At 41.5% G+C, this 24,225-nt stretch overlaps 1 protein-coding gene across 8 annotated transcripts in view; it reads right to left on the minus strand.

Moving 5' to 3' along the window:
- Positions 1–24,225, minus strand: part of LOC108710030 (teneurin-4) — an 835,304-nt gene that overhangs the window by 232,654 nt on the left and 578,425 nt on the right. The window lies entirely within an intron of this gene.

The following is a 24,225-nucleotide window of genomic DNA, read 5'->3' on the forward strand; positions in this document are numbered from 1 at the left end:
TTTCCGGATAACCGATCCCACACCTGTACCTGTATTCATTCTATGTGCTAAGGGGGGCAGTGACCAAAGGATGGACCTTTAGTGAGGGCACTGGTCAAAGATTGGGTATTTCATTTGGGATTAAAGTGTAAACTAGTGATGGTCGAATTTCTCCCGTTTTGCTTCGCCGAAAAATTTGTGAATTTCCTGCGAAATTCATGAAACGGTGAAAAAATTCCGAAACTCTAATATTGAGGCTATGTCAATTCATGTTAATTTTGAGGCTGGAGCTAAAGTCAATGGGCGTCCGAATAGTGTTGACGCACAACGGGTTTGACGCGAGTAGATTGTCAGAAAATTCAGGTTCAAAGTCAATTTAGATTTAATTTGGGGTGAAAACTTATTTGCAATTTTTAAGTCTGAATGTCTGTTATGACTTTGTTATGAGCTTTACCAAAGGGTGGACCTCCAATAGGGGCTTGAAGAGAAGAAGTCTAGGAACCACTGTCACAGAGGGACCGGCACTGATTGTGATGGAATCAATGTCAGGGCCAGATAAAGATCTTCTTCTCCAAAGTTTAAGGGTCCCTAAAAAGACTAAAAAGATGATGTTTCATTGACTTCTGCTGAGCTCTATTAAAGTTTTGAGGGCATCTTGTTACAACACAGACAGTCACCTGAGCTGGAGTTATTAAAACCCTATCATTAGCTGCAGCTACAAAACGCGTCTGTGGCTCATTTGGCTGATGGTTTGGATGGCTGAACACACAATACCCTATTTAGTTGTGTCAAGTCTCTGAAACCTCTTCTAGATATCCAAATGATGTTCCCAGCAGCTGCAGCACGACTTCCATTTCATCGCCTATATACTCTGTTTCAGGAATCTCTACGAATCTCCTTCATGACCATCGCAGCAAATCCATTTCCATGCTGAGGCTCAGGAATGATTTCATTCTTGGGAGGCTCCAATAAAATAACGAAAGGAGAAGGAGAAAAATATTTTGCTTGGCTTTGCTGAGAAGATGACATAAAAATGCCTCCCCTGAGAGTGAGAAGTTTAGAAAGGGTCATGTTATTGAGAAGAACTTCTCAGACGTTGGGAGTAAGATTAGACGACTTCAAGGATGTGGCTAAACAAAGACTCCACTTCAGACTGCTGGTGGAACATGGAGATAATTTATCCTTCATTCTTCACACCTATTAATACACCACCGTAAGGCTGTCACTTCAGTGACGAATCTCTCTCTCGCCTACTCTCACTGACTTCTCACTTAGAAACTGTCAATACCCTGTCTCTCTCTGAGTGCTGCCTTCTTGGCTCCTGTGTATTTGCCTACTTTTGTGTGTCCTTTTTCTTACACATTTGACCTTCTCAGTCCATGTTGAGTCCTTGTCTGTGCCTGAAGGCAAGTTCTTATATGATCTGAAATGGCACAAGTGAAAAAGGGGAGGAAATAAAAGAGAAAGTAGCCGAAGCTTAAGCATCTCCATTGTGGGCATCTCTTGGGGGGGGGTCATTTTTTTTGCACAGTACTTTAAGGGGGCAATTTATTTTAGAGATTAGGTCTCCATTGATCATCATTAGTGATTTGTAGTGAAATTCCTCATTTTGTCCTTGGAAAATATTTTCAAGAAACCGAGGGAAATTTTAGACTCTCGATGAGTTTTGTGCAAAAAAAGTAACTAAAAAAAATGCAGATTTACTCCAATGTAGATTGTGCGGCAGAAAGTCCCAGCAAAAAAAACGTTTTTTGCAAATGTTTCTGCTCTTTCTCAGATTTGCTTATTATTGATCATCATGGATATTCACTAAGGGTCGAATATCGAGGGTTAATTAACCCTCGATATTCGACTAGGAATTAAAATCCTTCGACTTCGAATATCAAAGTCGAAGGATTTAGCGCAAATACTGCGATCGTACGATCAAAGGATTTTAGTCCAACGATCGAAGGAATAATCCTTCAATCAAAAAAACTTAGGAAAGCCTATGGGGACCTTCCCCATAGGCTAACATTGACTTCGGTAGCTTTTAGCTGCCGAACTAGGGGGTCGAAGTTTTTTTTAAAGAGACAGTACTTCGACTATCGAATGGTAGAATAGTCGAACGATTTTTACTTCAAATCCTTTGATTCGAAGTCGTAGTCGAAGGTAGAAGTAGCCCATTCGATGGTCGAAGTAGCCCAAAAAAAACTTTGAAATTCGAAGTTTTTTACCTTCGAATCCTTCACTCGAAGTTAGTGAATCGGCCCCTAAATCAGAAGGAAGGAAAAAAGGGGACGTCTGTAGCAACCAGAAAACAATAAGGGTTCCAATTTGAGAACATAAACCGTTTTAATTAATTTTTAGTAGTGATGGGCAAATCGGTGCGGTTTTCCACTATTTTTCACTGACCCCATTCAAAAAAAAGAACAATGCTCCGTAAGGCTCCAAATTTATTTTTACATTTTTTAAAAATGTATTGTTATTGCTACTTTTTATGACTCGTCTTTCTATTCAGGCCTCTCCTATTCATATTCCAGTCTCTTATTCAAATCAATGCATCGTTGCTAGGGGAATTAGGACCCTAGCAATTAGATGGCAGAAATTACAAACTGGAGTGCTGCTGAATAAAAAGCCAAATAACTCAAAAACCACAAATAATAAAAAAAATTAAAGGCAATGGCAAATTGTCTCAGAATATTACTCTCTACATCATACTAAAACAACCCCTTTAAAACCCCCTGAAAGAAATGGTTATTTAGGGGTCTCGTTGCACGGTATTAATTGAGTTGAGGGAGCCAAGGACGTAATTATTTTATTACTGCTGATTTCGATAGCTTACTTCTCTCAAACATTTGAGAAAGGCTTCAATTTTATTCCTAAGCAGAAGAACATCAGAGCAGCCTCTTACTTTCTCCTGACAACTTCCTTGACTACTTGCTGGTCAGACTGGTGGGAAACTGACCAGCAGGTGGCGCTGTTGTAACAAAATTCATTCATATTAACACTACATGTATCCCTTAATATCTTGGAATGAAAAACGAATAAATAATACATTTCCATTGCAAAGGTTCTTAATATAGCCCCTCATTAATTTTACAGTGACTTATTTTAAAGGCTACTTATCCTTTAATAACTGGCAACCGGACAAAAACCGGACGTTGGTAACTGGCGGAAAATTAACTTTTATGGCTGACCTTTGCAAGGGAAGATGTCGCCGCGCTTCTAGAAATATCACAAGACGCCGAAGTGCGTTAAAGTTCGAATTAAAATGAAATTAAAAGACAGTTCCGACACCTCTAGTTTATCGACAGGAGTCTCCACTAATGAGACCGCAAAGTCGTGTTGTGGATACGCAGTTCTGTAATGAGGAACGATGCTTTTAAAAACCCAACTCCATAAATATTGTATGAATATTTAGGTGTAATTTATTCGTGCCTAAAAAAAAAAAACCCGGCGCGTCTCTTTGAGTATTGACATTGAAGCCTCCAAAAATATGTATTACTGCTCAGCAGATCACAAAGTCCGACCATCCAATCCACTTCCGCACCGTAAGGCTTGTGTTGTTAGAAGCCCTGAACAAGCTGAGGTCGGGAATATCTGACTCGTAACAACAGGCACAGCCACAACCCTGACATCTCTCCCTTCCCCAACAGCCAGACATGTTTTATTTTGTTTAATAGTTTTTAAAAGGCAATGGAACAAATGTGTCTAGTGGTCGGCATTAGCTCAGTAATTAAGTTCTTATGCTAATTATGTCCTGCCTTTTATACTCACTCAAGGCCTCCATCAAAAATCACGGGGGCCCCGTACAACAACATTTTCAGGGCCCCCTGGTTCCTGCCCCAGTCCAGCCCAAAGCTCCACCCCAGATCCCGCCCCCACACCACAGTAAAAGAGCCACACATTCACCAGAGCTAAAAAAGTTATAAAAAGCCATTGGTGATTAGGGCGTCAAAAAAGTTAAAACTATAGTAGTACTTATCTGTTATCTACTGTGTATCCTGTTCTTGAATGGCTGCCCCCCTTGGCTACACAACAGCTTGTTTATATAAACTATAGTAGTACTTATCTGTTATCTACTGTGTATCCTGTGCTTGAATGGCTGCCCCCATGGCTACACAACAGCTTGTTTATATAAACTATAGTAGTACTTATCTGTTATCTACTGTGTATCCTGTGCTTGAATGGCTGCCCCCCTTGGCTACACAACAGCTTGTTTATATAAACTATAGTAGTACTTATCTGTTATCTACTGTGTATCCTGTGCTTGAATGACTGCCCCCATTGCTACACAGCAGCTTGTTTATATAAACTATAGAAGTACTTATCTGTTATCTACTGTGTATCCTGTGCTTGAATGGCTGCCCCCATGGCTACACAGCATGTTTATATAAACTATAGTAGTACTTATCTGTTATCTACTGTGTATCCTGTGCTTGAATGGCTGCCCCCATGGCTACACAGCAGATTGTTTATATAAACTATAGTAGTACTTATCTGTTATCTACTGTGTATCCTGTGCTTGAATGGCTGCCCCCATGGCTACACAGCAGCTTGTTTATATAAACTATAGTAGTGTTTCTGAAGCAAACACAGCAATTTTACAAGTGCAGGACAACACTACATTATATTTTCATTCATTTAAAAAAGTGTGTTAATTGAATGCATATTAATGGTTTTACTGCTGTAGGGCCCCCAGCATCAGATGAGGCCCTTGGGATGTACAAAAGACATACAGTATAATGTATGATAATTGACATACTCAGCAGGGACCTGAAATTATTGAGGAAATCCTAGTTATGCCCCGATCATGTCCCAGCCATGCTTCCAGCTCTGCTCAATACTTTTGGTTGACTTTAAATACAGGAAGGTGCAAGTGCTTTGTAAATGTGTATTAAAGGGGACTAACTTGTACCCCTTATTGCACCCCTCTTGACCTTGCACCCCTGGGGTACATGAATCACACCAAAAGAGTTGAATATATGATCTTATTTATGATTATTATAATACACTTTTCAATTTTGTATTATTTCATAGCCAAGGCAAGATTGCTATAAATTTCCATTCTGGCAAACACTCCGTCTCTATTGTGCACCGGCACAACCAATAAAGTATTTGGCACACGAAGCAAATAAGCAAACAATGTTGTTGAAGCTCCTAAATCCATTAGATATGCACCAATTTAAATATTTTCCTCTGGACAACAACTACAGCTGGATATTCTCATAGAGGGAAGATATCTCTCCGCAGCGACTCATGCCACTGATTAATGGAAAATAATTATACTGTGAAATTCATTTGCTGCCTTATCACTGAAATTGGGTTTGAATTCTTCTGCAATTTCTATATTAATCAGTTTGATACTATTACGATCTGAATTGTATTTAGTGCTGGTGAAACCCAGGAGAAAGCAAAGTGTTCTGCCTACAATTCTATCTGTAGAGTAAGTCTTTCCAGCTTATAGCTTTACTTTTACTATAGGATAGCAGGTATAGTAGGGAGAGATGGTGCCTATATTAACAGTGGGATAATAGTCTCTGGGAAGGGAGTGTGACTGTGGGATAGCAGGTATAGTAGGGAGAGATGGAGCCTATAGTAACAGTGGGATAATAGTCTCTGGGAAGGGAGTGTGACTGTGGGATAGCAGGTATAGTAGGGAGAGATGGTGTCTATAGTAACAGTGGATAATAGTCTCTGGGAAGGGAGTGTGACTGTGGGATAGCAGGTATAGTAGGGAGAGATGTTGCCTATAGTAACAGTGGGATAATAGTCTCTGGGAAGGGAGTGTGACTGTGGGATAGCAGGTATAGTAGGGAGAGATGGAGCCTATAGTAACAGTGGGATAATAGTCTCTGGGAAGGGAGTGTGACTGTGGGATAGCAGGTATAGTAGGGAGAGATGGTGCCTATAGTAACAGTGGATAATAGTCTCTGGGAAGGGAGTGTGACTGTGGGATAGCAGGTATAGTAGGGAGAGATGGTGCCTATAGTAACAGTGGATAATAGTCTCTGGGAAGGGAGTGTGACTGTGGGATAGCAGGTATAGTAGGGAGAGATGGAGCCTATAGTAACAGTGGGATAATAGTCTCTGGGAAGGGAGTGTGACTGTGGGATAGCAGGTATAGTAGGGAGAGATGGAGCCTATAGTAACAGTGGGATAATAGTCTCTGGGAAGGGAGTGTGACTGTGGGATAGCAGGTATAGTAGGGAGAGATGGTGTCTATAGTAACAGTGGATAATAGTCTCTGGGAAGGGAGTGTGACTGTGGGATAGCAGGTATAGTAGGGAGAGATGGTGCCTATAGTAACAGTGGATAATAGTCTCTGGGAAGGGAGTGTGACTGTGGGATAGCAGGTATAGTAGGGAGAGATGGTGTCTATAGTAACAGTGGATAATAGTCTCTGGGAAGGGAGTGTGACTGTGGGATAGCAGGTATAGTAGGGAGAGATGGTGCCTATAGTAACAGTGGATAATAGTCTCTGGGAAGGGAGTGTGACTGTGGGATAGCAGGTATAGTAGGGAGAGATGGTGCCTATAGTAACAGTGGATAATAGTCTCTGGGAAGGGAGTGTGACTGTGGGATAGCAGGTATAGTAGGGAGAGATGGTGCCTATAGTAACAGTGGATAATAGTCTCTGGGAAGGGAGTGTGACTGTGGGATAGCAGGTATAGTAGGGAGAGATGGTGCCTATAGTAACAGTGGATAATAGTCTCTGGGAAGGGAGTGTGACTGTGGGATAGCAGGTATAGTAGGGAGAGATGGAGCCTATAGTAACAGTGGGATAATAGTCTCTGGGAAGGGAGTGTGACTGTGGGATAGCAGGTATAGTAGGGAGAGATGGAGCCTATAGTAACAGTGGGATAATAGTCTCTGGGAAGGGAGTGTGACTGTGGGATAGCAGGTATAGTAGGGAGAGATGGTGTCTATAGTAACAGTGGATAATAGTCTCTGGGAAGGGAGTGTGACTGTGGGATAGCAGGTATAGTAGGGAGAGATGGTGCCTATAGTAACAGTGGATAATAGTCTCTGGGAAGGGAGTGTGACTGTGGGATAGCAGGTATAGTAGGGAGAGATGGTGTCTATAGTAACAGTGGATAATAGTCTCTGGGAAGGGAGTGTGACTGTGGGATAGCAGGTATAGTAGGGAGAGATGGTGCCTATAGTAACAGTGGATAATAGTCTCTGGGAAGGGAGTGTGACTGTGGGATAGCAGGTATAGTAGGGAGAGATGGTGCCTATAGTAACAGTGGATAATAGTCTCTGGGAAGGGAGTGTGACTGTGGGATAGCAGGTATAGTAGGGAGAGATGGTGCCTATAGTAACAGTGGATAATAGTCTCTGGGAAGGGAGTGTGACTGTGGGATAGCAGGTATAGTAGGGAGAGATGGTGCCTATAGTAACAGTGGATAATAGTCTCTGGGAAGGGAGTGTGACTGTGGGATAGCAGGTATAGTAGGGAGAGATGGAGCCTATAGTAACAGTGGGATAATAGTCTCTGGGAAGGGAGTGTGACTGTGGGATAGCAGGTATAGTAGGGAGAGATGGTGCCTATAGTAACAGTGGATAATAGTCTCTGGGAAGGGAGTGTGACTGTGGGATAGCAGGTATAGTAGGGAGAGATGGTGCCTATAGTAACAGTGGATAATAGTCTCTGGGAAGGGAGTGTGACTGTGGGATAGCAGGTATAGTAGGGAGAGATGGTGCCTATAGTAACAGTGGGATAATAGTCTCTGGGAAGGGAGTGTGACTGTGGGATAGCAGGTATAGTAGGGAGAGATGGTGCCTATAGTAACAGTGGATAATAGTCTCTGGGAAGGGAGTGTGACTGTGGGATAGCAGGTATAGTAGGGAGAGATGGTGTCTATAGTAACAGTGGATAATAGTCTCTGGGAAGGGAGTGTGACTGTGGGATAGCAGGTATAGTAGGGAGAGATGGTGTCTATAGTAACAGTGGATAATAGTCTCTGGGAAGGGAGTGTGACTGTGGGATAGCAGGTATAGTAGGGAGAGATGGTGCCTATAGTAACAGTGAATAATAGTCTCTGGGAAGGGAGTGTGGCTGTGGCATAGTAGATAAAGTAGTGAGTACTAGAAGTACTAGTAGGGAGTACTATACCTGCTATCCCACAGTCACACTCCCTTCCCAGAGACTATTATCCACTGTTACTATAGGCACCATCTCTCCCTACTATACCTGCTATCCCACAGTCACACTCCCTTCCCAGAGACTATTATCCACTGTTACTATAGGCACCATCTCTCCCTACTATACCTGCTATCCCACAGTCACACTCCCTTCATAGAGACTATTATCCCACTGTTACTATAGACACCATCTCTCCCTACTATACCCGTTATCCCACAGTCACACTCCCTTCCCAGAGACTATTATCCCACTGTTACTATAGGCACCATCTCTCCCTACTATACCTGCTATCCCACAGTCACACTCCCTTCCCAGAGACTATTATCCACTGTTACTATAGACACCATCTCTCCCTACTATACCTGCTATCCCACAGTCACACTCCCTTCCCAGAGACTATTATCCACTGTTACTATAGACACCATCTCTCCCTACTATACCTGCTATCCCACAGTCACACTCCCTTCCCAGAGACTATTATCCACTGTTACTATAGACACCATCTCTCCCTACTATACCCGTTATCCCACAGTCACACTCCCTTCCCAGAGACTATTATCCCACTGTTACTATAGGCACCATCTCTCCCTACTATACCTGCTATCCCACAGTCACACTCCCTTCCCAGAGACTATTATCCACTGTTACTATAGGCACCATCTCTCCCTACTATACCTGCTATCCCACAGTCACACTCCCTTCCCAGAGACTATTATCCACTGTTACTATAGGCACCATCTCTCCCTACTATACCTGCTATCCCACAGTCACACTCCGTTCCCAGAGACTATTATCCACTGTTACTATAGGCACCATCTCTCCCTACTATACCTGCTATCCCACAGTCACACTCCCTTCCCAGAGACTATTATCCACTGTTACTATAGACACCATCTCTCCCTACTATACCTGCTATCCCACAGTCACACTCCCTTCCCAGAGACTATTATCCACTGTTACTATAGGCACCATCTCTCCCTACTATACCTGCTATCCCACAGTCACACTCCCTTCCCAGAGACTATTATCCCACTGTTACTATAGGCACCATCTCTCCCTACTATACCTGCTATCCCACAGTCACACTCCCTTCCCAGAGACTATTATCCACTGTTACTATAGGCACCATCTCTCCCTACTATACCTGCTATCCCACAGTCACACTCCCTTCCCAGAGACTATTATCCACTGTTACTATAGACACCATCTCTCCCTACTATACCTGCTATCCCACAGTCACACTCCCTTCCCAGAGACTATTATCCACTGTTACTATAGACACCATCTCTCCCTACTATACCCGTTATCCCACAGTCACACTCCCTTCCCAGAGACTATTATCCCACTGTTACTATAGGCACCATCTCTCCCTACTATACCTGCTATCCCACAGTCACACTCCCTTCCCAGAGACTATTATCCACTGTTACTATAGGCACCATCTCTCCCTACTATACCTGCTATCCCACAGTCACACTCCCTTCCCAGAGACTATTATCCACTGTTACTATAGGCACCATCTCTCCCTACTATACCTGCTATCCCACAGTCACACTCCGTTCCCAGAGACTATTATCCACTGTTACTATAGGCACCATCTCTCCCTACTATACCTGCTATCCCACAGTCACACTCCCTTCCCAGAGACTATTATCCACTGTTACTATAGACACCATCTCTCCCTACTATATCTGCTATCCCAAAGTCACACTCCCTTCCCAGAGACTATTATCCACTGTTACTATAGGCACCATCTCTCCCTACTATACCTGCTATCCCACAGTCACACTCCCTTCCCAGAGACTATTATCCACTGTTACTATAGACACCATCTCTCCCTACTATACCTGCTATCCCAAAGTCACACTCCCTTCCCAGAGACTATTATCCACTGTTACTATAGACACCTTCTCTCCCTACTATACCTGCTATCCCACAGTCACACTCCCTTCCCAGAGACTATTATCCCACTGTTACTATAGACACCATCTCTCCCTACTATACCTGCTATCCCACAGTCACACTCCCTTCCCAGAGACTATTATCCACTGTTACTATAGGCACCATCTCTCCCTACTATACCTGCTATCCCACAGTCACACTCCCTTCCCAGAGACTATTATCCACTGTTACTATAGGCACCATCTCTCCCTACTATACCTGCTATCCCACAGTCACACTCCCTTCCCAGAGACTATTATCCACTGTTACTATAGACACCATCTCTCCCTACTATACCTGCTATCCCACAGACACACTCCCTTCCCAGAGACTATTATCCCACTCCTGGTAGAGGAATCATATTTCCCCTGTTAAGACATTTACAATGAAGACAGAATTGCAAAAGAAGTAAAGCAATTACCCATCGCTCCGTTACAGTAATATACAAGTGATACATCATTTATCCAGGCTCAAACATACACCCCATCCGTTATTTATTTATAAACAAATATTCTAGGCGCGTTGACTAAAATTACAGCAATTACGGGCGGTGCAGCCTGATTCAAGCGATGAGAACAATACTAACCGGAATGTTCCTTGTATAGAATTCCAGCACAAGCCATTCCGGCAATTAGAAAGAAGTCATAATAGAAATTGCCAGAGACATTGCGATGCGCAAAGTGAAACAAGCAATTTATTCACAATGGGACCCACAATTCTGGGTTTTTTTTTGATTGTCATTCTGAAATCCAATAAAGGAGCTGTCATTGTGATTCAGGAGACTCCGATCAAAGTTTCTCTGCGATTCCGTTTTAGCGAGACGCGTCTTTCCGCATACTGAGCAATAGCCCAACCTGAAATTCTATTACATTAGAAGAGGAAGAAGAAAAAAAAAAAGGACTAAAATGGAATATGAAAATGTTGAATCTCTGTTCGAAATCAAAATCAATTCAAGTCTAGCCGGATAAAGGGAAAACATAAAATAGAGAAATGCTTGAGTTGGAAATTTGCAAATAGAGCTCGTCTTCCATAGTCTTCTATGGCAATGAAAACAACTTCTACTTCTTTCCAGCTTTTAATTAGGGGTCACTGACCCCATCTAAAAAGCAAATTCTCTGTAAAGCTACAAATGTATTGTTATTGCTACTTTTTACTCATCTTTCTATTAAGGCCTCTCCTATTCATATTCCAGTCTTTTATTCAAATCAATGCATGGTTGCTAGGGAAATTTGGACCATAGCAACCAGACGGCTGAAGCTGCAAACTGGAGAGCTGCTGAATAAAAATAAATAATGTATAAAAAAACCTAAATAATGGTCAAATTCAAGCAATTTTTCCATTAGGCTGTCATTATTTATATTTTATAGTTTTTAATGATGTGCCTTCTTCTTCCGACTCTATACAGCTTTCAAATTGGGGTCACTGATCCCATTTAAAAAACAAAAGCTCTGTAAGGCTACAAATGTATTGTTATTGTTACTTTTTTATTACTCATCTTTCTAGTCCGGCCTTTTCCTATTCATATTACAGTCTCTTATTCAAATTAATGCATGGTTGCTAGGGTAATTTAGACCCTAGCAACCAGACAACTGAAACTGCAAGCTGCAAAGCTGCTGAATAAGAATAAATATATAAAAAACCTAAATGTTATAGAATATTCAATTCTAAGTAATTTTTCCAACGGGGTGTCATTATTTATATTTTATAATTTTTAAATGATTTGCCTTCTTCTTCTGACTCTTTTCAGCTTTCAAATGGGGGTCACTGACCCCATGTAAAAAACAAATGCTCTGTAAGGCTACAAATGTATTTTTATTGCTCATTTTATTACTCATCTTTCTATTCAGGCCTCTCCTATTCATATTCCAGTCTCTTATTCAAATTGGTGCATGGTTGCTAGGGGAATGTGGACAGTTTAAACAGCAAACTGCAAAGCTGCTGAATAAAAATAAATAATTTATAAAAACCTAAATGTTATAGAACGGTCAATTCTTAATAATTTTTGCAACAAATTGTCATTATTTATATTTCATCATTTTTAAATGATTTGCTTTCTTCTTCTGACTCTTTCCAGCTTTCCAGATGTGAGAAATGTTTCTAATTTTATTCCTAATCAGAAGAACATCAGAGCAGCCTCTCTCTTTCTTTCTCCTGACAACTTCCTTGACTACTTGGTGGTCAGACTGGTGGGAAACTGACCAGCAGGTGGCGCTGTTGTAACAAAATTCATTCACATTAACAGCACATGTATCCCTTAATATCTTTTAAATTATTATTAAAGAAAAATAAATAATGAATGTTCATTGCAAAAATGCTTAGAATAGCCCTCTCATTCATTTTACACTGACTTATTTTAAAGGTTTACTTATCCTTTAATTGCATCCCCATGCAGTTCATCTCTGCAGGGGCACCGACACCCAACTCTTAGGGGGTTATTTATCAAGGTCAGAATTAATCTCAGTATCGGCTGCTACAAATTACCTTTAAATTACCTTTGCGGGAAAAGCTCCAATTTTCAAGATTTTTTCGTGAATTTTCCCTGAAAACTCTGAGTTTTCACCCGAAAGCTCAGAAAACATCGTGAAATTGCCTGAAACCCCCGACACAACCAAAAATCAATGGGACTGTTCCCATTCCCATTGACTTTTATGCAACCTCGACATGTTTGAGATGCCGTGTTTTTATATTCGGGATTTTTAGCCCTCTGGATTTAATAAATTCCGAAAATTTTTTGATTTTTTTTAAGTCTATTATAACTTTCGGTTTCGAGGGGAATTTTGGGTATTCGGAGCTTAATAAATAACCCCCTTAATGTGACACCTAGCAGCCCCCACCTCGTTTCTTTTGGGCACCCAGCAGCTTAGATATTAAATAAATTAGCCCTGGGATATTCATATACAGAGCTCTGTACAAAGAATTTTCCCACATTATCTCTCTATCCATCCATTCATCTTATCTATCTATCATCTCTCTCTCTCTAATCTATCTATCTATCTATCTATCTATCTATCTATCTATCTATCTATCTATCTATCTATCTATCTATCTATCATCTATCATCTCTCTCTCTCTAATCTATCTATCTATCTATCTATCTATCTATCTATCTATCTATCTATTATCTATCAATTTATCTATCTATCTATCTATCTATCTATCTATCTATCTATCTATCTATCTATCTATCATCTATCTATCATCAGTCTATCTATGTCTGTCTGTCTCTGTCTATCTATCCATCCATTATCTATTCATCATCCATCATCTATCAATCCATTATCTATCTATCTATCTATCTATCTATCTATCTATCTATCTATCTATCTATCTATCTATCAATCTATCATCTATCTATTATCTATCAATCAATCTATCTATCTATCTATCTATCTATCTATCTATCTATCTATCTATCTATCATCTCTCTCTCTCTCTAATCTATCTATCTATCTATCTATCTATCTATCTATCTATCTATCTATCTATCTATCATCTCTCTCTCTCTCTCTAATCTATCTATCTATCTATCTATCTATCTATCTATCTATCTATCTATCTATCTATCTATCTATCTATCTATCTATCTATCTATCATCTATCTATCTATCATCTATCTATCTATCTATCATCTATCTATCTATCTATCTATCTATCTATCTATCTATCATCTCTCTCTAAACTATCTATCTATCTATCTATCTATCTATCTATCTATCTATCTATCTATCTATCTATCATCTCTCTCTCTCTAATCTATCTATCTATCTATCATCTATCTATCTATCTATCTATCTATCTATCTATCTATCTATCTATCTATCTATCATCTCTCTCTCTCTCTCTCTCTCTCTCTCTCTCTATCTATCTATCTATCTATCTATCTATCTATCTATCTATCTATCATATCTAGCTCTCCATCCATTATCTATATTATCAGGTTTAATCCATTATCTATCAATCAGCTTTTCATCTATCTGTCTGTCTGTCCGTCCATCTATCCGTCCGTCTATCTTGCTGTAAGAGAGAAAGAGAGAGAGTGATGAGGCAGACAGATGGGAGCCATGAGACGGTGTGAGTTTGCAGATGTACGTAAGGAACAGATGTGTTTACAGAGATATCCACGGAGCCTTTTACTTGTCGCTTCAATTAGAAATGTGTTTACTTTCTGTAAGACGGACTGACTGCGCGGAGCAGAATGTTCTAGACATATGGTCCTGCTAATGGCGCTGGTGTTTATTTCCATACGAGGGATTTGCCAGTGCAGCTCAATGGGTGGAAATGAGGGGAGAGAAAGCTGGAATATACCACCCCACAGTGCTGCTATTATTCCAGTCAATTCTCCATTATTAATTGCACTATAGGGACAATGATATAATCGGTGCGCGGGGATTCCACAGATCTTCCCAGTTGTGTCCCCGGCTGCAGAAGAGTTAATGAGATCTTCCTAGTTCTTGGAACAATTGTGGGAGGAGGAGAAGGCAGTAAATCAGTTGCGTCCTTTCCATTTATACTCCTTTCCAATGAACTCCTCCTTATCTGTGAAACTGAGACGCAGGCAGCAGTTACAGGTGAAAAGAGGGACTTGTTTATACAGAGTTCTTTATCTCTATTCTTCTATTACAGGGGGAAGGAGAGGGAAGGTAGTAAGGGCGAGATCAAACAATGATCAGCTCATGATTTATTAGAATACATGTTTAATTAAAATCCAATCACAGCTGAACAAATGCAGGTTTTTAACCACCTTCGGGTCTGAACGCCATTATTAGCATATTTTAATTTTACTCCACTGTCCATCGACTCGTTCCTATAAAACAAGCACCGTGCTCGGAAAATCTAATTCAGAAGGTAAAGGCTATTTAGGCTGCGGAGATAAATTATTTGGTAGAAAGAAGAACATTCTGTTATTTATCTCCTGTATTTATTCTTTTCCGTTACATTAAAAGCTTTTTCTTCATAAAGAAATAATTTAATTTTTCTGTTGGAGATTCCTGAGGGGGTGGTATGGTGTAATAGAATTATGGGATGGATGGATATATGATAGGAATCTTAGATTGTAAGCTCCACTGGTGCAGGGACTGATGGGAATGTGATAGGGATATTAGATTGTAAGCTCCACTGGTGCAGGGACTGATGGGAATGTGATAGGGATATTAGATTGTAAGCTTCACTGGGGCAGGGACTGATGGGAATGTGATAGGGATCTTAGATTGTAAGCTCCACTGGTGCAGGGACTGATGGGAATGTGATAGGGATATTAGATTGTAAGCTCCACTGGTGTAGGGACTGATGGGAATGTGATAGGGATATTAGATTGTAAGCTCCACTGGGCATGGACTGATGGGAATGTGATAGGGACCTTAGATTGTAAGCTTCACTGGGACTGGGACCGATGGGAATGTGATAGGGACATTAGATTGTAAGCATATCTATTATTCTTCACTATGATACTCTTTTAGTGTGATGTAGAAAGGGATATTCTCAGATAATGTGGTTTTTGAGTTATTTCACTTTTTATTCAACAGTTCTCCAGTTGGCAATCTGGTTGCTAGGGACCAAATTACCCTAGCAACCACGCACTGATTTAAACAAGAGACTGGAATATGAACAGAAGAGGGTCTGATTAGAAAGTTGAACAATAAACATAAATGTGTAGCCTTACAGAACATTTGTTTTTTAGATGGGGTCTGTGACCCCCATTTAAAAGTTGGAAAGAGTCAGAAGAAGGCAGCAAATCATTTAAAACTATAAAAAAGGAAGAACAATTGAAAAGTTGCTTAAAATTGACTATTCATACTATAACATACTAAAAGTTACCACCCCTTATACGAGGTTGGTAAGCAAGGGATGGGCACTGGAACTATGGCTGCATCTGTCCAGCATTTGGAAGGTAAGAAAACTTCCCGTCCGGATTTCCAAATGACAATCAGCCAATCAGTGATTGCTGGTGATGGGCGAATAAATTTGCCAGGTGCGAATTTACACGTTTTGGCGCCGGTGAATACATTTGCAAAACTGCCGCAATAATTCGCGTCAAAACCATCGCACGTCAATATTATTCAGATGCCCATGGACTATAACGCCAGTGTCAAAATTGATGCGAGATTCGGAATTGACACAGGTGTCAAAATTTTGCTGGAAATTCACAGATTTTTCGGCAAAGCTAAACAGTACAAATTCACCCATCACTACTGATTGCATGTCATCAGTCCCGAACCTGATGCCACCATTCCTGCCCCTGCCTCCCACATCATCCGCCCCCCTGCCCATTTTCCAGCCCCAGAAAAGATGGCAACCCCAACTGGAACACTGTTATACCCAATATCTGTATGTACTATGCAGCAGAAGCCAGCTGATTATCAGACCCGGAAGAGAACAGAGTTCAGCTACATTGCTTCGAGAGTCAGAACCAGAGAACAGAAAAGGAATAGGCATTCGATAGCAATTTCATTTACACATAACTTTAAAAACCAATGAACGGGGTCATGAATGTACATTGCAGTTGCTCGTTTTCTTTCATCAGACAATATTTTTGGGTTGATATCTCCTTTTACAAAGTACAGTAGAAACCTCATTTTTAAGTTTTGCTGGGGGCTGGAGAAAAATGGTGTAAGATCTATGAAAATGTAAAATCGGGGAAATGAGTTATTCATAATATACAGCCGGGGTGGGGATGTAGAATTGAGCTTTCCCTGTGTTGATCTTATCTTGATGTCAGCGCCTCTTGAATGATATATATAATATATAGATTATTATATATATTAATGATATATATATAAGTGATTAATTATCACGACTGCAGACAATGGAGATTGCCATAAGTACAACAGCGGCATGTATACGGTACTAGGCTGATTAATGCAGGTAAAGGTGAAACGTCCAATTTAACTGAAGCTGCGGCTTTAAACGTGAAACGACAGGGGCAGGACTGCACGCCGCGCTCATTTAAATGCTGTCAAACATTTCTATTATGTCTCACGGCCTCCCACATTGCTTCTGGCAAGTCCTGCGTCGGCCCTCCGGTAGGCAAATAATATTTAGCAGAATGACAATGGCTGGGACATGTACCACCCTGGGTCCCCGTGCAGCCGCCCATCCATCAAATGACAAATATTCCTGTGTGGGCGGCGGATCAAGGAAGCACTTAGATGCAGTGTTGGACTGGGACACCAGGGGCCCACCCAAAAATCTTACACCAGGGGCCCACTCTCAGTACTCTCTACTCTGCTATTATCTTTTCTTTACATACTATAATCTATTATTCCATCAATTTAGCCACTTTGTTCTCATAGAATTAGGGAATGACCATGGAATAGGCCAAATGTTTTGAAGCAGGAGAGTCCACTGACACCTGGGCCCACCGGGAGTTTTCTGTTTTTTTTGTTATTGTTTAGTAATTAAATAAGCCCCTTGGTGCAGTTTTAAGCCACAATGCCTGTCTATAAGTACGATGCTACTCCTGATGCGCTCGCATGGAGCACGCGGTAGGACAAGGCTTTTTCCTCCCGTTTTATACGCTCGCTGTATTCATTCTTTATTTTTTTATTAATATTTTTTTTTTCCTCGAAAAGTGATATTTCTACTTATTGTGCCCACCCGGCATCTATAAAAAGGACAGTGAAAATACAGAGTGAAGATATAGAGTCTTTAAACGATATTGAGAATTTTAATTTATTCCCTGATGAGTTGTCATTTTTAATAGCACAGAATAGAAACCACGGAAAGTGATATTTGGCAACAGGAATAGTGATGGGCAAATAAATTTGGCAGGCGCAATTTGGCGGTGAATTTCCTTGTTTCGTCGTCAGCGAACAAACTTGTGAAACTCCTGCCGAAAATTCACCAGCGAATTAGTTGCTCGCGTCAAAACGGTCACGCGTCAACACTATTCGGACACCCATTGACTTTAACGCGGGCATCAAAATTAACATAATTCGAGTTTCATGAGTTTTCCGCCGTTTCGCGAATTTCACAGGAGAAATTCGCCCATCACTAAACAGGAACAATCTATAGGCTCACATTTGGGTCAGGGGCAGTCCAGCATGAAGTGGCCCCATTTGAAACTATAACCCTAACCCTGGTCTTCCAAAGACTCATTCCTATGACATGATCAGAGAAGGGCAATGATCGCCCAGATCTAGTTACCCATAGCAACCACCAGTTTTGCTTTTCAGATTCTAGCTGTAGAACACTGGTGAAAACTGCTGCATCATTACCCAATGGAAAGTGTCAGTCTCTGGTAAGGACACGCAGCACCTGGCGCAACCCATAGCCAATTAAAATGCACCATTCTGAGATGTGATAAATGCAATCATCCCCCCTTTCTATTAAAACTGTTACTGAATGGAGTGAATTTGCGATGAATTTCCGCGTTTCGCCGCCAGCAAATATATTCGCAAAACTTCTGAGAAAATTCACAGGCAAATTAGTTGCTCACGACAAAACAGTCACGCGTCAACACTATTCGGACACCCATTGACTTTAACATGGGCATCAAAATGAACACTGGCGTCATAATTCAAGTTTCGTGAATTTGTCGTCGTTTCGCAGATTTCGCAGGAAAAATTCACCAATAACTAAACAGGAACAATCTATGGACTCACATTTGGGTCAGGGGCCAAGCATGAAGTGGCCCCATTTGAAATGTCCCTATAACCTTAACCCTAACCCTAACCCTAACCCTGGTCTTCCAACGACTCATTCCTATAACATGATCAGAGAAGGGCAACGATTGCCCAGGTCTAGTTACCCATAGTAACCACCAGTTTTGCTTTTCAGATTTTAACTGTAGAACACCGGTGAAAACTGCCTGCTAACTGTCGCTTCATTACCCAATGGAAAGTGTCAGTCTCTGGTAAGGACAAGCGGCACCTGACGCAACCCAATTAGAATGCACCATTCTGAGATGTGATAAATGCAATCATTCCCCCCTTTCTACTAAGGACTCTTACAGACAAATGTTTTTAGCTGCACTCCTGTTTCATGCGTTCAGCCGCAGGAGTAGATGCACTGAATTCTTTTCAATGGGGCTGAACTCACACAGACGCATGTAAGTGGCGAAAAGCAGGAAAAATGCAACATGCTGCATCCGAACCTGCGTTTGGCGCTTAAATGCGTCTGTGTGAGTACAGCCTCAATGAAAAGAATTCAGGGCGTCTACTACTGCGGCTGATCGCATGAAACCAGAACGCAGGGAATCGCAGCTAAAAACGCTTTTCTTTAAGAGCCCTAAAACTGTTACTGAATGAAGCTGTTAGGAAGTTGGTGAGCAGCCACCTGCAATGTGATTAAATGAAATAAATGAACGTTTAAGTGATCAATTAGTGCGTGCGCCCCCGAGGTTCTATTTGCTCTGTGCAGTGGGGAACAGTACGGATAGATACAGGTAATTGCGCTGGGGCCTGCATGAGAGCCAAATGTAGTGACACACACGTGCGTAATATCTCACACAAAGCACATCTGCCACCGGCAGTTCTGACTGTTAACAGCTCGTACATTGCTCCAGTGGCCGAAGGCCTCCAGGCCACAGGTTGCCTCAGATTTCCTGGAACGTGAGATAAATAAAGAGAACACTTCCCCGGCGGGCACATTGCTGACCAGAGCTTTATCCCGACCTCCTCAAATCCATCACTTGGCAGATAAAAGAATCACAAGTGACAGTTGCCGGGAGGCTCAGCCACGGCAACGTTTGCGATGCAGGCGGCGTCCGTCTCGCGCTCTGAATACAAATGCAGCCCTCCCCCTCGGCGACGGAGAAATCAATTCTCTTTGTCTATTAATTTCATGATTTGAAAACAAGTCCAGAAGAGGCTGCGCGTGTCTGTATAAATATATATTTCTTCTGCACCGCAATATCTGACTCTTAATTAATTGTATCGATTAAGGATAAGAGTCGTGAAGAAGAGAGCGTTATGAAGCAAATACTGGAGGCAGGGACGGTTTTATTATCCAATGTACATATTGACACGGGGTCTCTATAAAGGTTCGGCAGATGGGAGATTGTATAAATATAAACCCTTTCGCTTTCTACTAAAGTCGCTTTTAAAGAGCGAGTCGTTTTATCTCCTTATTCCTCAGCGTTCAAAGTTGGATTGTCAGCTCTTAGGGACAGAATAAATATGCATTATAATCATATCAGACTTCAACTTAAAATTTACCGTGATATTAGTATACTGACGGAATAGTCAAATTATATTAAAAGGGTGGTTCACCTTTAAAGTTAATTTTTATATCTTATAGAGTGGCCACTTCTAGGCAACTTTTCAATTGGTCTTCATTATTTATTTTGTATAGTCTTTCCATTATTTGCCTTTTTCTTCTGATTCTTTCCAGCTTTCAAATAGGGGTCGCTGACCCCATCTAAAAAAATAAACGCTCTGTAAGGATACAAATGTATTGTTATTGCTACTTTTTATTACTAATCTTTCTAATCAGGCCTCTCCTATTCATATTCCAGTCTCTTATTCAAATCAATGCATGGTTGCTAGGGGAATTTAGACTCTAGCGACCGTATTGCTGAATTTGCAAACTGGAGAGCCGCTGAATAAAAACCTAAATAACTCAAAAAACACAAATAATAAAAAATAAAAACCAATTGCAAATTATCTCAGAATATCCCTCTCTACGTCACACTAGTTAACTCAAAGGTGAACAGCCCCTTTAAGAGGGGGGAACTCGCCTTTAAAGTTTTAGAGCAATTAAAATAGCCGCCAGCAACAGGAAATCTGCATAGCAAACAATTTGCTTTATGGTTGCTAGGGGGTATTTACCCTAGCAACCATCATTTACCCTAGCAAAAGGACAAAAGAGAAAAACATGCACAAAAAATGTAAAAGACCCCCTGCAAATCTACAGGATCAGCAACAATCATTTAATATTCAATTTAAAGGGGAACTCCACCAAAAACATTTATTATTTACACAATGAAAATGTGAAATGAATGTAAATTGGGACGTTGCTTAGAGTTACGTTTTCCTTGTATTGAGCAAACATTAGCTGGAGACCTGCAGGCTGAAAGGCTTGGGTAGATGCCATCTGTGTCCTAAAATTGCCTCTTTAAAGGACAAATATCCCAATCTATGCCCATTCCCTGCATTGTATACCTCTGTGCCTTGGCATTACCCATTGCTAATGGAGTAGAGTCAACAAGGTTGATGAATGGGCCCAAATGCACAGGCGACCCATTACAAAGGCAATTAGTGCTGAAGCCATAACAGCTCCAAAACTGTTCGGGTTGGAAGCCAAATTCTCCACTTGACTTTCCTGGAAAATTCTGGCAGATCAAATTGTGGCTCAGGCTCAGTTTCTAGATACAGACCCAAATGGACTGAACAGAACAGGGATTGGCGCTGGACTTTATTTAATATGAATTGCCTCAGGGCCACATGACTATGCAGTCAGCATTTAGCTGCACCGTATATACAACTGCCATCTGCAGAGATGTGTGCGCTGTCTATTTAATGCCCCATTTAAATGGCTGCTAGAGGGGTGCCATGTGTATTCACCTCACTATGTGAATGGGATAATGATAATGAACCCCATGAAACCACTACAGCTATTGGCTGACAAAGGGCAAGTTTGCATTTGGAAGTGCACACGAGCCTGTCTAGTAAGTTTAGTGTGCAATTTCTGGGAGAGAGTTTACAAGTTCTATTTCAATAGCAAGATGTGATGGCCCGTAATGGTTATTTTAAATATAAAATGGCTCCCTAAATTTGTAACTGGGCAACTCTCCACCTGGGTTATTGTTCTCAGTAATTTAGGGTATTAAGACATTGAACTACACTGGAACTAGTGTGTTAACTTTCTCAGGATATGGAGTAAAATAATATTAAAAAGTCCATTAAAAGATGCCAACTTGACCTGTCTGAGGCCCTCTCTGTGGCCTGCCCAACATCTGTATCAATATCTGGGTAAAAAACAGCCTGATATATATTGGGCAGTTTAGGCATTTTAGAAAGCCCTTAAGAAGCATGAAGAAAGCCTCTGGAGTACTGCACCTCAGGGGAGCAAGTTGGAAGGCCATGAAGTAACAACTCAGGGGAGCATGTTGGAAGACTATGGAGAACCCCTCAAGGGAGCATGTAGCAAGGCTATGGCGTAATACCTCAGCGACCATTCCAGATAACTATGGAGTAACACCTCAAGGGAACATGTAGGAAGGCTATGGTGTAACACCTCAGATGAACATTCCAGATGACTATGGAGTAACACCTCAGGGCAAAATGTTGTAAGGCTATGAAGCGACACCTCAAGGGAGCATGTTGGATGACCATGGAGTAACCCCTAAGGGTAACATGTTGGAAGGCAATGAAGTGACACCGCAGGGGAGCATGTTGAAAGGCTATGGAGTAATGCTTTAAGGGAGCATGTTGAAAGGCTATGGAGTAACACCTCAAGGGAGCATGTTGGATGACCATGGAGTAACACCTAAGGGTAATATGTTGGAAGGCTATGAAGCAACACCTCAAGGGAGCATGTTGAAAGGCTTTGGAGTAATGCCTCAAGGGAGCATGTTGAAAGGCTACGGAGTAACACCTCAAGGGAGCATGTTGAAAGTCTATGGAGTAACACCTCAAGGGAGCATGTTGGATGACCATGTGACCATGGAGTAACACCTAAGGGTAATATGTTGGAAGGCTATGAAGCGACACCTCAGGGGAGCATGTTGGAAGGCTATGGAGTAACACCTCAAGAAAGCAATATCCCTGTGTGACCCTATGCACTTATAGGTTTATCCAAATTACCTTTCTGGCTGTTTGAGGATGCTGGGAATTGCAGTTCCACAAGAACTCAAGGCTACCTATTTGGTATATACAATTACTTACCATTCCTCATTATCACATTCATTTTGTCATTTATTTACAAGGTAATCAATTTCGTACTCGCCCGGGTTTGAGAACTATTTAGGGCACACTTTTGGCTGCGTCGGGCCAGACCTAGCCGGGGGGCTGCCAGACTGTGTGTATGGGAACAGTAATTCATTTCAGACGGGGAGTTAATTCATTTCAGACGCTCCGCTAAAGACTTGAGACATGAGATTTCACGTCTCGTACAGAGATTTCATTTCCCCTTCAGGCCCAGAGGCAGGTAAAGCCGAGAAAGTCAAAGATTAGCAAATCGTGAATTTATGGGGGCTTGTCCGCTAATTGTTTTTTTTCCCTTAAATTACAAAAAAAATGTATTTGACCTTAAATGTTTAAGAAAAGCCATGCTATCCATGTTGTTTAAAGGAGAATCAAAGCTTAAAAAATATAGCTGTAAATATTATATTTATTGTATTGAATTTACTATACCAGCCCAGAGATTCAGCTGTTCTATAAAAGCAATGATCTCGGCCTTTAAATTTGGCCCAGCGGCTCCCCATCTTGTTCCGTCCATCTTTTGTGTGTCAGTGGCACTGCACATGCTCAGTGTGCTCTGGGCGGCTGTTGGGAAACCAGTTTTAGGGGTTGTTGGAAATCATCAAAATTTTTGCAGGATGTGCAGTCACATCTGTTACAGAAGCTGAGGAACCCACAGTATCCAGTGTATGAGCCCTAAGGTGCCGCATTTCTAGACTAATTCTTTAATGATGTGTTTTTAGTTCTCCTTTAAAGATCACTCAACTTTTCCCTTTAGTTCATTCATTTTCAGCCGTGATATGTGGGGTGGCAATCAGTGGTGTAACGAGAGTGCCCTGGGCCCCCCTGCAAAATAATCTTCAGAGGGGCCCGGCATACTCCGATACCTATCCCCCCACACACTTCCTGCCCTGCCTCCCTATCCCCCACACACTTCCTGCCCTGCCTCCCTATCCCCCCACACACTTCCTGCTCTGCCTCCCTATCCCCCACACACTTCCTGCCCTGCCTCCCTATCCCCCACACACTTCCTGCTCTGCCTCCCTATCCTCCCACACATTTCCTGCCCTGCCTCCGCACCGCCCATGCCCCAGCCACTCCCCACCCCTACTCTGCCCACTCCCACCTGACTTGCTTCTCTCTTCCTCGCTGCAGGTAAGAGAGTGGCTGGGATGGAGGGTTTTTTATTAACTATAGAGGAAGCACATACCTCCCAACATTTTGAAGATAAAAAGAGGGACAAAAAAGTTGCCGCGCGTAGCTTGGAAATTTTTTGTGACCACACCCCCTAATTACCATGTTCATTTTACAAAATTTCGCAGGTTATAAAAGTTTGAA

This window comes from Xenopus laevis, chromosome 2S, assembly GCF_017654675.1.
Source record: "Xenopus laevis strain J_2021 chromosome 2S, Xenopus_laevis_v10.1, whole genome shotgun sequence".
In the NCBI taxonomy this organism is placed as follows: domain Eukaryota; kingdom Metazoa; phylum Chordata; class Amphibia; order Anura; family Pipidae; genus Xenopus; species Xenopus laevis.